The following is a 9,257-nucleotide window of genomic DNA, read 5'->3' on the forward strand; positions in this document are numbered from 1 at the left end:
TATCTTGTGCGCCTCTGGTTCCACGATGGTTTCTTGATGCACTACTTCTTCCGATACAGTGGTTGCGTGTAGATCTCGGGAAGACACCAGAGTTAACACAGCCCAATCTGTTGAGGTCAGTGTCGCTTTAACACTACGGGGTCCATACGTTTCTCCATTCTTCAGATTGTAGAATACAGTTCATTAGCCATATAGTTGAATACATTTTCAGAGTCCATTCTTCGTGAAGTTCTTCGGCTGTAGGCGTCTGAACCCGGCATACAAACTGCATTCGTTTCTTGATTGGAGCACCCAACGGATGGCTGTAAGTTGTCACCGGTTGTCTCGCTGATTAAACTCATATCAAGACGTCTCTTGGCCATTTTCTCTCGACTTGAAAAATATTGAAGAGTGACCAAAAGACGCTGGCTTTTATTTAGCCAACCTCTAACGGGAGAGGGGTGAGGGGCGGGGAAAGTGTGTGTGTGTGTGTGTGTGTGTGTGTGTGTGTGTGTGTGTGTGTGTGTGTGTGTGTGTGTGTGTGTGTGTGTGTGTGTGTGGTGTGTGTGGTGTGTGTGTGTGTGTGTGTGTGGGTGTGTGTGTGTGTGTGTGTGTGTGTGTGTGTGTGTGTGTGTGTGTGTGTGTGTGTGGTGTGTGTGTGTGTGTGTGTTCCCCCTCCTCTCGGCCGCCATATGGTCTCTCCCCTCATGTCCTGACTTGTCTCAGACTGTTCGCAAAAACAGAGAGGCTGACTTTTTTTAAATATATGTTTTTTTTAGATGCTTTACTTTGATTAATTTCATGTTATTTGCAAGTATTTGTAAGTTACATTCAATACTGTATACAGGATTAGGGGGGGGGCACAGGAAGTGGTTAGGAGGCAGGACATATATCCTATGCATACTAATTGATTGAAACAACGGCATTTTATTTTTCTCATTTTTTTAATTTTAATTTTATTTAATTGTATTTAATTTTGTAAACCGGACGCGGGGGCGGGACATCCACCGGAAGTGGGGGCGGGACTTTCGGTCAAAAGGGGCGGGGCGACCTGTCACATTCCATGCATACTAATGTGATGAAAGTGGCATTTGTATAACTACTTACAGGGTCTCCAGGTGTATCTGCCTGAGGTACAGGGTCTCCAGGTGTATCTGTGTCTGCCTGAGGTACAGGGTCTCCAGGTGTTTCTGCCTGAGGTACAGGGTCTCCAGGTGTATCTGTGTCTGCCTGAGGTACAGGGTCTCCAGGTGTTGTCTGCTTGAGGTACAGGGTCCTCCAGGTGTATCTGTGTCTGCCTGAGGTACAGGGTCTCCAGGTGTATCTGTGTCTGCCTGAGGTACAGGGCCTCCAGGTGTGTCTGCCTGAGGTACAGGGTCTCCAGTAGTGTTAATTTCGTCAGCTATTTTTAATTTAGTTTAGTCTTAGTCCTGTGTTAAATTTCCTTTTTAGTTTTAGTCATATGTAGTCACCTTCATCCTGTTTTTATTTAGTCAAGATTTAGTCGACTAAAAGTCTGAGCATTTTAGTCTTATTTTAGTCAAAGAAAACGAATTATTTTAGTCTACTTTTTGTCAATGAAAACTGTTGAGTCTTTTTCAGTCATCAGATTATATAGAACATGTCAGTCAAACTAGTCTACCCAAAACCATAATTTGTCATTTTAGTATATAAATAAATAAGATGATCTATGTCCTTATTTGATGAAAAACTCAGGTTGACTGGTTAAGAAAGCAGCTTTGCAGAGAGTATCTGCTCAGGTTTGTGGTGTTTGTACCAGCTGTGTTTTGGCCGCATGCTTCCTTCTGATAAAACAATGCATTCGCTTTTTTTCTCCGCCTCATTGTAGCGAAATGGGCCCAAATATCACATCGTTTCTTTCCCCCAAGCAGTGGTGGCTTTAGACTTTTTCGTTGTCAGTCATTTTGACGGACAGGATCGTAACATTTCCATCATAATCCATTATTATCCGTCGAGTGCACAATGTATCACTCACTCGCGCTGACGGGGGGGTATTCGGTTAACGCGAGTGCGACCACTGCTCCTAAGCCCTGTTGTTGCCATTTTATTTTCTGTAAATAAGGTTAGTTAGACCATGAGTTAGACCATGAGTTAGACCATGAGTTAGACATAGTTAGACCATGAGTTAGACCACGAGTTAGACCACGAGTCAGACCACGAGTTAGACCATGAGTTAGACCCGAGTCTTCCTGACAGTTCACAGTGTGCCGCTGCCCGGTGTAATTCAAATGTACCACCGCGCGCAGCACAGAAACAGCTGCTGCTCTTGCCGCAGCACTGGAAATGGAACTGCTGGGAGAAAAACTGACTATCAGAGATGTAACGTTATCTTTGATAATATTTCGTCTACTCATTTTTCGTCAACGAAAGTAAAGAGAGATTTTGTCATAGTTTTTATTTAGTAAACTACATTTTCGTCTCGTCACTTTTTCGTCAACGATATTGCATGATGATTTCGTTACAGTTATTGTTTACTGCCGTCGGTGCCGTCTCGTCATCGTCTCGTTTTCGTCATGGAAAAAAAGGTTGTTGACGAACATATTTCGTCATAGTTTTAGTCAACGAAATTAACACTAGTCTCCAGGTGTATCTGTGTCTGACAACATTTGACTGTTTACTGTTAAAGTTGTTTGGAGGTCTTAAGCACACATTTTTAAGTCTTGTTTTTATTAATGAATCAAGGATATTTTTCATCGTCCATAATGTGACTGAATACTTAATACAAATATAATCTTAACCAGTTTCAATAAAACACCTGCAGACCCTTAATGTGTTATCTCTCTGAAGGCTTTCCATTTGAGACCCTTTCATCTCCCTCTGATGTTTCCACTGCTCTAATCCTGCAGCTGTGTGTGTGTGGGTGTGTGTGTGTGTGTGTGTGTGTGTGTGTGTGTGTGTGTGTGTGTGTGGTGTGTGTGTGTGTGTGTGTGTGTGGTGTGTGTGTGTGTGTGTGTGTGTGTGTGTGTGTGTGTGTGTGTGGCGCGTGTGTGTGGTGCGTGTGCGTGTGTGTGTGTGTGTGTGTGTTGTGTGTGTGTGTGTGTGTGTGTGGTGTGTGTTGTGTGTGTGTGTATGTGTGTGTGTGTGTGTGTGTGTGTGTGTGTGTGCGTTTGTGTGTGTGTGTGTGTGTGTGTGTGTGTGTGTGTGTGTGTGTGTTGATAGAGATTTTTGAGGGATAACTCGTCCGCTTTCCAAATCTCCGTGCGTCCCTAACAAGCTGGTTATCATACAGGAAGGAATCCAGAGCATACAATTAACCGTTAAACAATAATCTACTTTAATGGTAATATGACAATGCAATACAATCAATACATTACCATACAAAGCCATATCATATCATATGCGTAATGTTAGGAGTATGCCTACTCCTGGCCCTTGTTCACGGGCTGCCACGAACTTCCGGTCCGGGCGGCGCGAGAAGAGAGAGACAGAACAAAAAGCTGAATAGGCTTTCATACCAACAGAAACAGGAAGGGGTGGAGTTTACTCAGCCTCCACACACACACCGCCCCCCCCCCCACATTCCAGAGACCTCAGATGTGTCTTAAAGGATATTTAAGAGAACACAAATATTTCATCTGTCATATCTCCAACTTCTGGTTACACAGAATACAAAGTAATTAAACCCACACATATACTATTCAAGATATGTAGACTTCCCTGAAACATGACATGCTAGAGATCTTAAGCAGAATATTCTCTTCCCCCCACCTAGCACCCTGTCCTGCATGCCTACACCTCCCTCACAGGGCAATACAACCCTGTTTACTCTAAACAGCCCTTGTTTAGAGCCATTTTAGTCCTCACCTTTATGTAAGGATAAAACAGAGAAATCAATATCAAACACAAGTATTGTTTGAACAGTATTCACTTAACTGCTACTATTGATAATTACCAGAGAAACTCAAGGGACCTCTTTTAATATCTGGAAATTGCAACAAGACTTTCTGCCATTTCAAATAGAACACACTTCTTAAATATCAGATGCTGCAATCCCCCTTTTGCACTCTTTTAAAAGAGTGCAACTTACACAAGGCACTTGAAACATATCTACTGTGTCTGTCCCCCAATATCGTATAAATCCATCAGAAACTGAGATCCAAAGTACTTGAAATCGTGAAGGAACAGAACATCACTTCCCATGGCAGTGAAGGAACCATGAGGGGGGCAGCTGAGTGCTAAGAAGCAGTCTCCTGGTGGTGAATCATCAGCCCGCCTGCCCGCCCCCCCCCCCAAAGGAATAGCCCACACGACAGCTGATAGGGAGGGGGAGATGCGGCTTTCCCTTCACGGGTGGAACTGATCAGAGAGAAGTAGACTCCTCTGCTGCCTCGACAAGTCCCCCAGCCCACTGTCAGCCGCTTCCAAGTCGTCTGCTGCATGGATGTCCTCGAGGTCCTTCTCCTCCAGTCCGCTGATGACAGCATCCGTGTCGACCTCCATGACGAGACCCAGATCCGTCTTGATGTCGTCCCCTGGTCCTAGCAGGTGGTTTCAACGCTGCACACTGGCTCCCGTGGTACGAGCTGTCCCCCTTTCCTCCTATGCGGACGGCATGAGAGATCCGCTGGGTCACTCGGTCGGGGCCGGAGAGCCTGGGGTTGATCCACTTTGTCCTGATGAGCGTCAGCCTCCTGCGTCTCGGGTCCCCCTTTTGGCATCAACAACCTGTGTGGAGAAATCTGATACAAATCCCTCAAACCTACGCTCCGGGCTCTGGGGCCCTCGGCTGTTTGACCCACCAGTGCGTGGCCACTTGGAGCCTGTTGGTGGGGTGTCTTAAAACAACAGACGTCTGTGAACAGGTTTTCTAAATTAATTGTGCAGCTTCAGAATCTTAATACTTGGACTGTGCCAACTAAATAAGAACCCCAACATCTTTAGGTAAACTAAATAACATATTTCAATAGCTCTGAATTTCTGACAAGCATCTGTGTTTATTTTTAAATGAAATCCTTGAGATCCCATTAAAAATCTAAGTATGATTTGAACTGCTAATGTTTCTGGTAAAGAAACACACTAATGTTATGGATTCAAAAACAACCAAAATCACAATACTAACAAAGTGAAAGGCTTCCTGGTGATACTGCTTCTACCCGTCAGTGCTTAGATATTATCCCGCTGAAAAAATGAATACAGAATTCCAACAAACTGTCATCAAATGTCTTTCTATTATAAATGTAGATGAAATGTATATCCTCATAATGACCTAAACAATAAAGTCTATGGCTTTTACTTCTTTACCAGACTAGTTACATGATGTTGTCTAAATTAAATTGTGTCTCATTACATTACTATGTTTTAGCTTAACTGTAAATATGTTCTTTCTACATTTCAAACCTCAGTTACTTTAATACCTGTTGACACATTAGTTGAAACTTTACTCACAGGTCAACTTCTTCAGTATTCCATTCTGGACTTACATCTCTCTGGTAGCCCCTTGGCCACTGATTCTTTATCTGTGTTACCTGCTATAACTCAATCAATATTAGAGACATGTCAACATTCATTCAAACAGCCTCTTATCCCAGATATGGAGCAGGTCAATTCTAAAACTATCAATCAATGGTCAGATTGAACAATCGAGTTGGGGCAGCAGGTTCCTTTCAGTCCCTAAATGAAAAATGTACATTGTGAAGTTTACACTCCCCCTTTTTTACACATTAACTCATGTGTAAACAAAATCCTGTATGGGAAGAAAACCTTCAGGTCATAATGGATTATAAGAAAATACCAAACATTTTTCCCAATGTACATCCATCATTTCCACAGTAAACACTTCAGTGAAATTAAGTGTTTCTCTCCCTCATTCAGTCCTAAAAGAAACAGAATCTTCATGTTTTAGTTTGAGTTTCACATTCTGCAAACTGCCACCTCCTGTGGGAGTGAAATATCATCAAGCAGATTAGAAACGGGTCACATGTGCGGTTTCCCCTTTTGTGGAATTGTAGGAAACCTCTCATTTCACACAGAGCCCCAGAAATAATGTGTTAGTCCAAAAACATGCTTGATTAGTCATTGTTTTAAATCATGCCGTTGCACTGATCAGATGCAGACATACACTCACTCACACTCACACTGTCAGGTTGTAAAGTCAGGTTTGGTCAGGTACACCTCAGAGTCAGTCATTGAGAGTGCCTTCCCAAGTTACCCTGTCGGTCAGGGTCAAAGGTCAGTTTGTCTCAGTCTTTCTGGCCATGTGTCGTGCTCTGCAGAGACTTTTATGTTCCAGCACAGGCCAGCATCCTCCGTCTATAAAATCTGTATATATGGAGCGCCATCATTTATTAATTCACAATTACAACTATAATGTCCAAGATATCTCCAACCCCTCATTGGAACAGCTGTTTCCCACATTCCCTGAAAAGTGTCTAGCCAAAAAAATGTCACTTCCTTAGAGTACTACTACTACTACTGCAATTCATTTACACCTAATTAGTATTAAAATGACTAATAGATCTATTTCAGAAACTTGTGTACATAACTATTATCTTGTGTCAAAACATCACTAGGATCTGTGTAGCTCTGCTATGCATTTCATAGCTCATCTTCAATTCTGGGTCCACCTAAAAATCAATGTTAACTCTTTAGCAGTGTGTGGACCTTGGGTGTCCGAACATGCAACAATTACTCCCTCCTTTATCAAGGATTTAAAAACAGAAGTCATTTCATATTTCCATCTTAAAGCCCTCCTATGATAATAACTATGCCACATTGGTGAAATCAATTCTTTAGATTGGAATACTATATCTGGCTTGGCACTAGCTCTCCCTTTAACATTATCCATACAGATAAAGATTTGTCTTATAGAGTGGTTCCTAAAACTATCCCTTTAATGGTGATCAATATTGTAACAAATGAGATCACTACTTTATTCATACGTGAATAAAAATCTGTTAAAGGATATTTTGTTAACATGATGAAAAGATTGAAGAATATGGTTCTACTCTGTACTCCAGAACCCACTGAAGTTAATTCAAGTTCTTTAAACGTGCGTTTTGTGAATAAGTGTGTTTATGTGTAAACTCACTCATTCCCGTTCTCCTTTTCTCCTTTTCTCCTCCTCTGGTTTTCTCAAGCCGTGACCCCGGCCTCCTCACTTCTAATCGACCATGCCAACTCCCCTGATTCTGTCTTCTCTTCAGTCTATCAGCTGTAACTCCATCCGCTGTAACTCTTTTAGGCAGCCATTGGCCCAGTTACATCTGCAGCCCCCATCATGCCACTGTTCTTGTACTGCTTTGCATTTCATCTCCTCCTTCACAGTCTCTCTGCTGTTTTTATGGAGGGCGGATTCTGCTTTCATGTCCCACACTTTGCTCTTGTGCCAAATCTCATGGCTCAGCTTGGAACTTCATGGTCCCGTCTGAGGGACTGATGAGCGTAGATCTCTGCCTGTCAGCAAGCTGTTTGGTTATGGGTGCCACAGGTGGAGATAGTTCTGGCTGAAGTCTTGTTGTTGTTGTTGTTGTTGTTGTTGTTGTTCCAGCTCTGGTTCTCTGTCTGTTCGATGGAGAAGGAGGAGCCTCCTGTTGGGTTAGGTCTTTTGTCTGCTTGGAGGGTCGGCTTCTTGGCTTTTCTAACTCAGAGGGGGAGTCCAGATCTCGGGACGCATTACCTCCAACCCTTTCCACTCTGACTCTTTCTAATCATACTATCTGTCTTAATTGTTAAATGCCATCTAAACAACATAACTGATGTTTACTAATGATATTACAAAAACTCACTCTAAAAATTGTTTCATCCATTGCTACATATTTACCCAACATAACTCTTTCAGGAAACCATTTTCTCCTATAAATTGAAAAACTGACATGTTTCCAGCATCACATATTCCACACACTACGAAAGAACATCTTCATATTTTAAATCCCACTTTTACTTAGAACAATAGAAAACCTGCAGAGCACACTAATCCGATCACAGTAATGTAATTTGACCCAAATGTAGGACCATGTCGTTCCTAAAAAATGTTAGCAAACTCCTACAACATTTATAGATAAATTGATTTAGCAAAATGAAATGTTATGTAATTCAAATTGTGACAAAAGAACAATGATTTGTCTTACACAAGATTGTGGTCTAACAGAATGACTCCTGACCTCATGGGGTCAAATTACTTGGATGCTGCTCCTCCTGAACATGTGGCCTGAAGAACAAAAGGACCTCTTACTCATTAACCCAATGGACTCTCAGAGATTAGATATAGCCCTGTGACAAATAAACCACATGCTTGTGGGTACATCATATTTTACACAATATAACACAAAACAACACTACATTAAGACAATAACCACTCAAATGAGCCTTGGTGAAAAGCATGAAAGACAAAACAACTTAATCTACTCTCATTGTTCTTTCCACCCTCAATATGCCAACTTGCTGGCCCACTAGTTTAGCCTCACTGTTGCATGACAATATATATTTCTCACAGTGAGCTCGCCATCCAATGCCCAACAAATTATCATCTCTCCATGTCCAATCTAGGTGGAATAATCCACTATTATGTTCAATTTGAATCAAACTTTAACCTGCATGTACTTCATATACTCAGCAAAACCCATTCTTACTTCCCCTCAACGTTACTGTATGCAATTAATTGCTCTGAAATATAAGTAAAATTCTCAGTAAATGACGAATACCACGAAATTCACAATGCAATGTTTCTTATTTATTTAAATGTACAAGCCTTTTCTTTAGCCCCCTGTTTGATTCCACTTAAAATCAATCTCTTAATCTGTTCCCATTGCTCCCGGTAACTCCCTGGAATTTCAGAATTGTCTTAACCATTCTGACGTTCCATATTCACTTCGCTTTTATTTATCTGACTTAATTAATATGTGTTCACTTGTATTAATATACTGGGCTATTGTCGTTGTTACTATTAATGTGCTTTCCTTCTTCAATACCGGCCAGCAATGTAATAAAAAAATGTCAAGGGTGTGTTACCCCCTTTCAGCAGCAGACCACAAATGAGCTTCACTCTTCTGAGTGCATTGTCTGAGTTCCACAGACAATCGCTCACACAGGTATTTTAGGTAAAAATCACACAGATTTATTCCCCGTACAGTTTGTCCAGCTTGATAATGTGATGTTTATTTCAACAGACAAGAAAGACCTCAAATGATGCTTCGACACTCATAAAGAATGTGACCATTCCATGGGGCATAAAACCCAGGTCGTAACGAGCCCTTTATCACACGTTAGCTTTTCAAATTAAGTTTACAGACAAAGGGAAACGAGAGCCGGTCCCGTCACAA

The sequence above is a fragment of the Pseudochaenichthys georgianus genome, unplaced genomic scaffold (assembly GCF_902827115.2).
Source record: "Pseudochaenichthys georgianus unplaced genomic scaffold, fPseGeo1.2 scaffold_558_arrow_ctg1, whole genome shotgun sequence".
Taxonomy (NCBI): Eukaryota; Metazoa; Chordata; class Actinopteri; order Perciformes; family Channichthyidae; genus Pseudochaenichthys; species Pseudochaenichthys georgianus.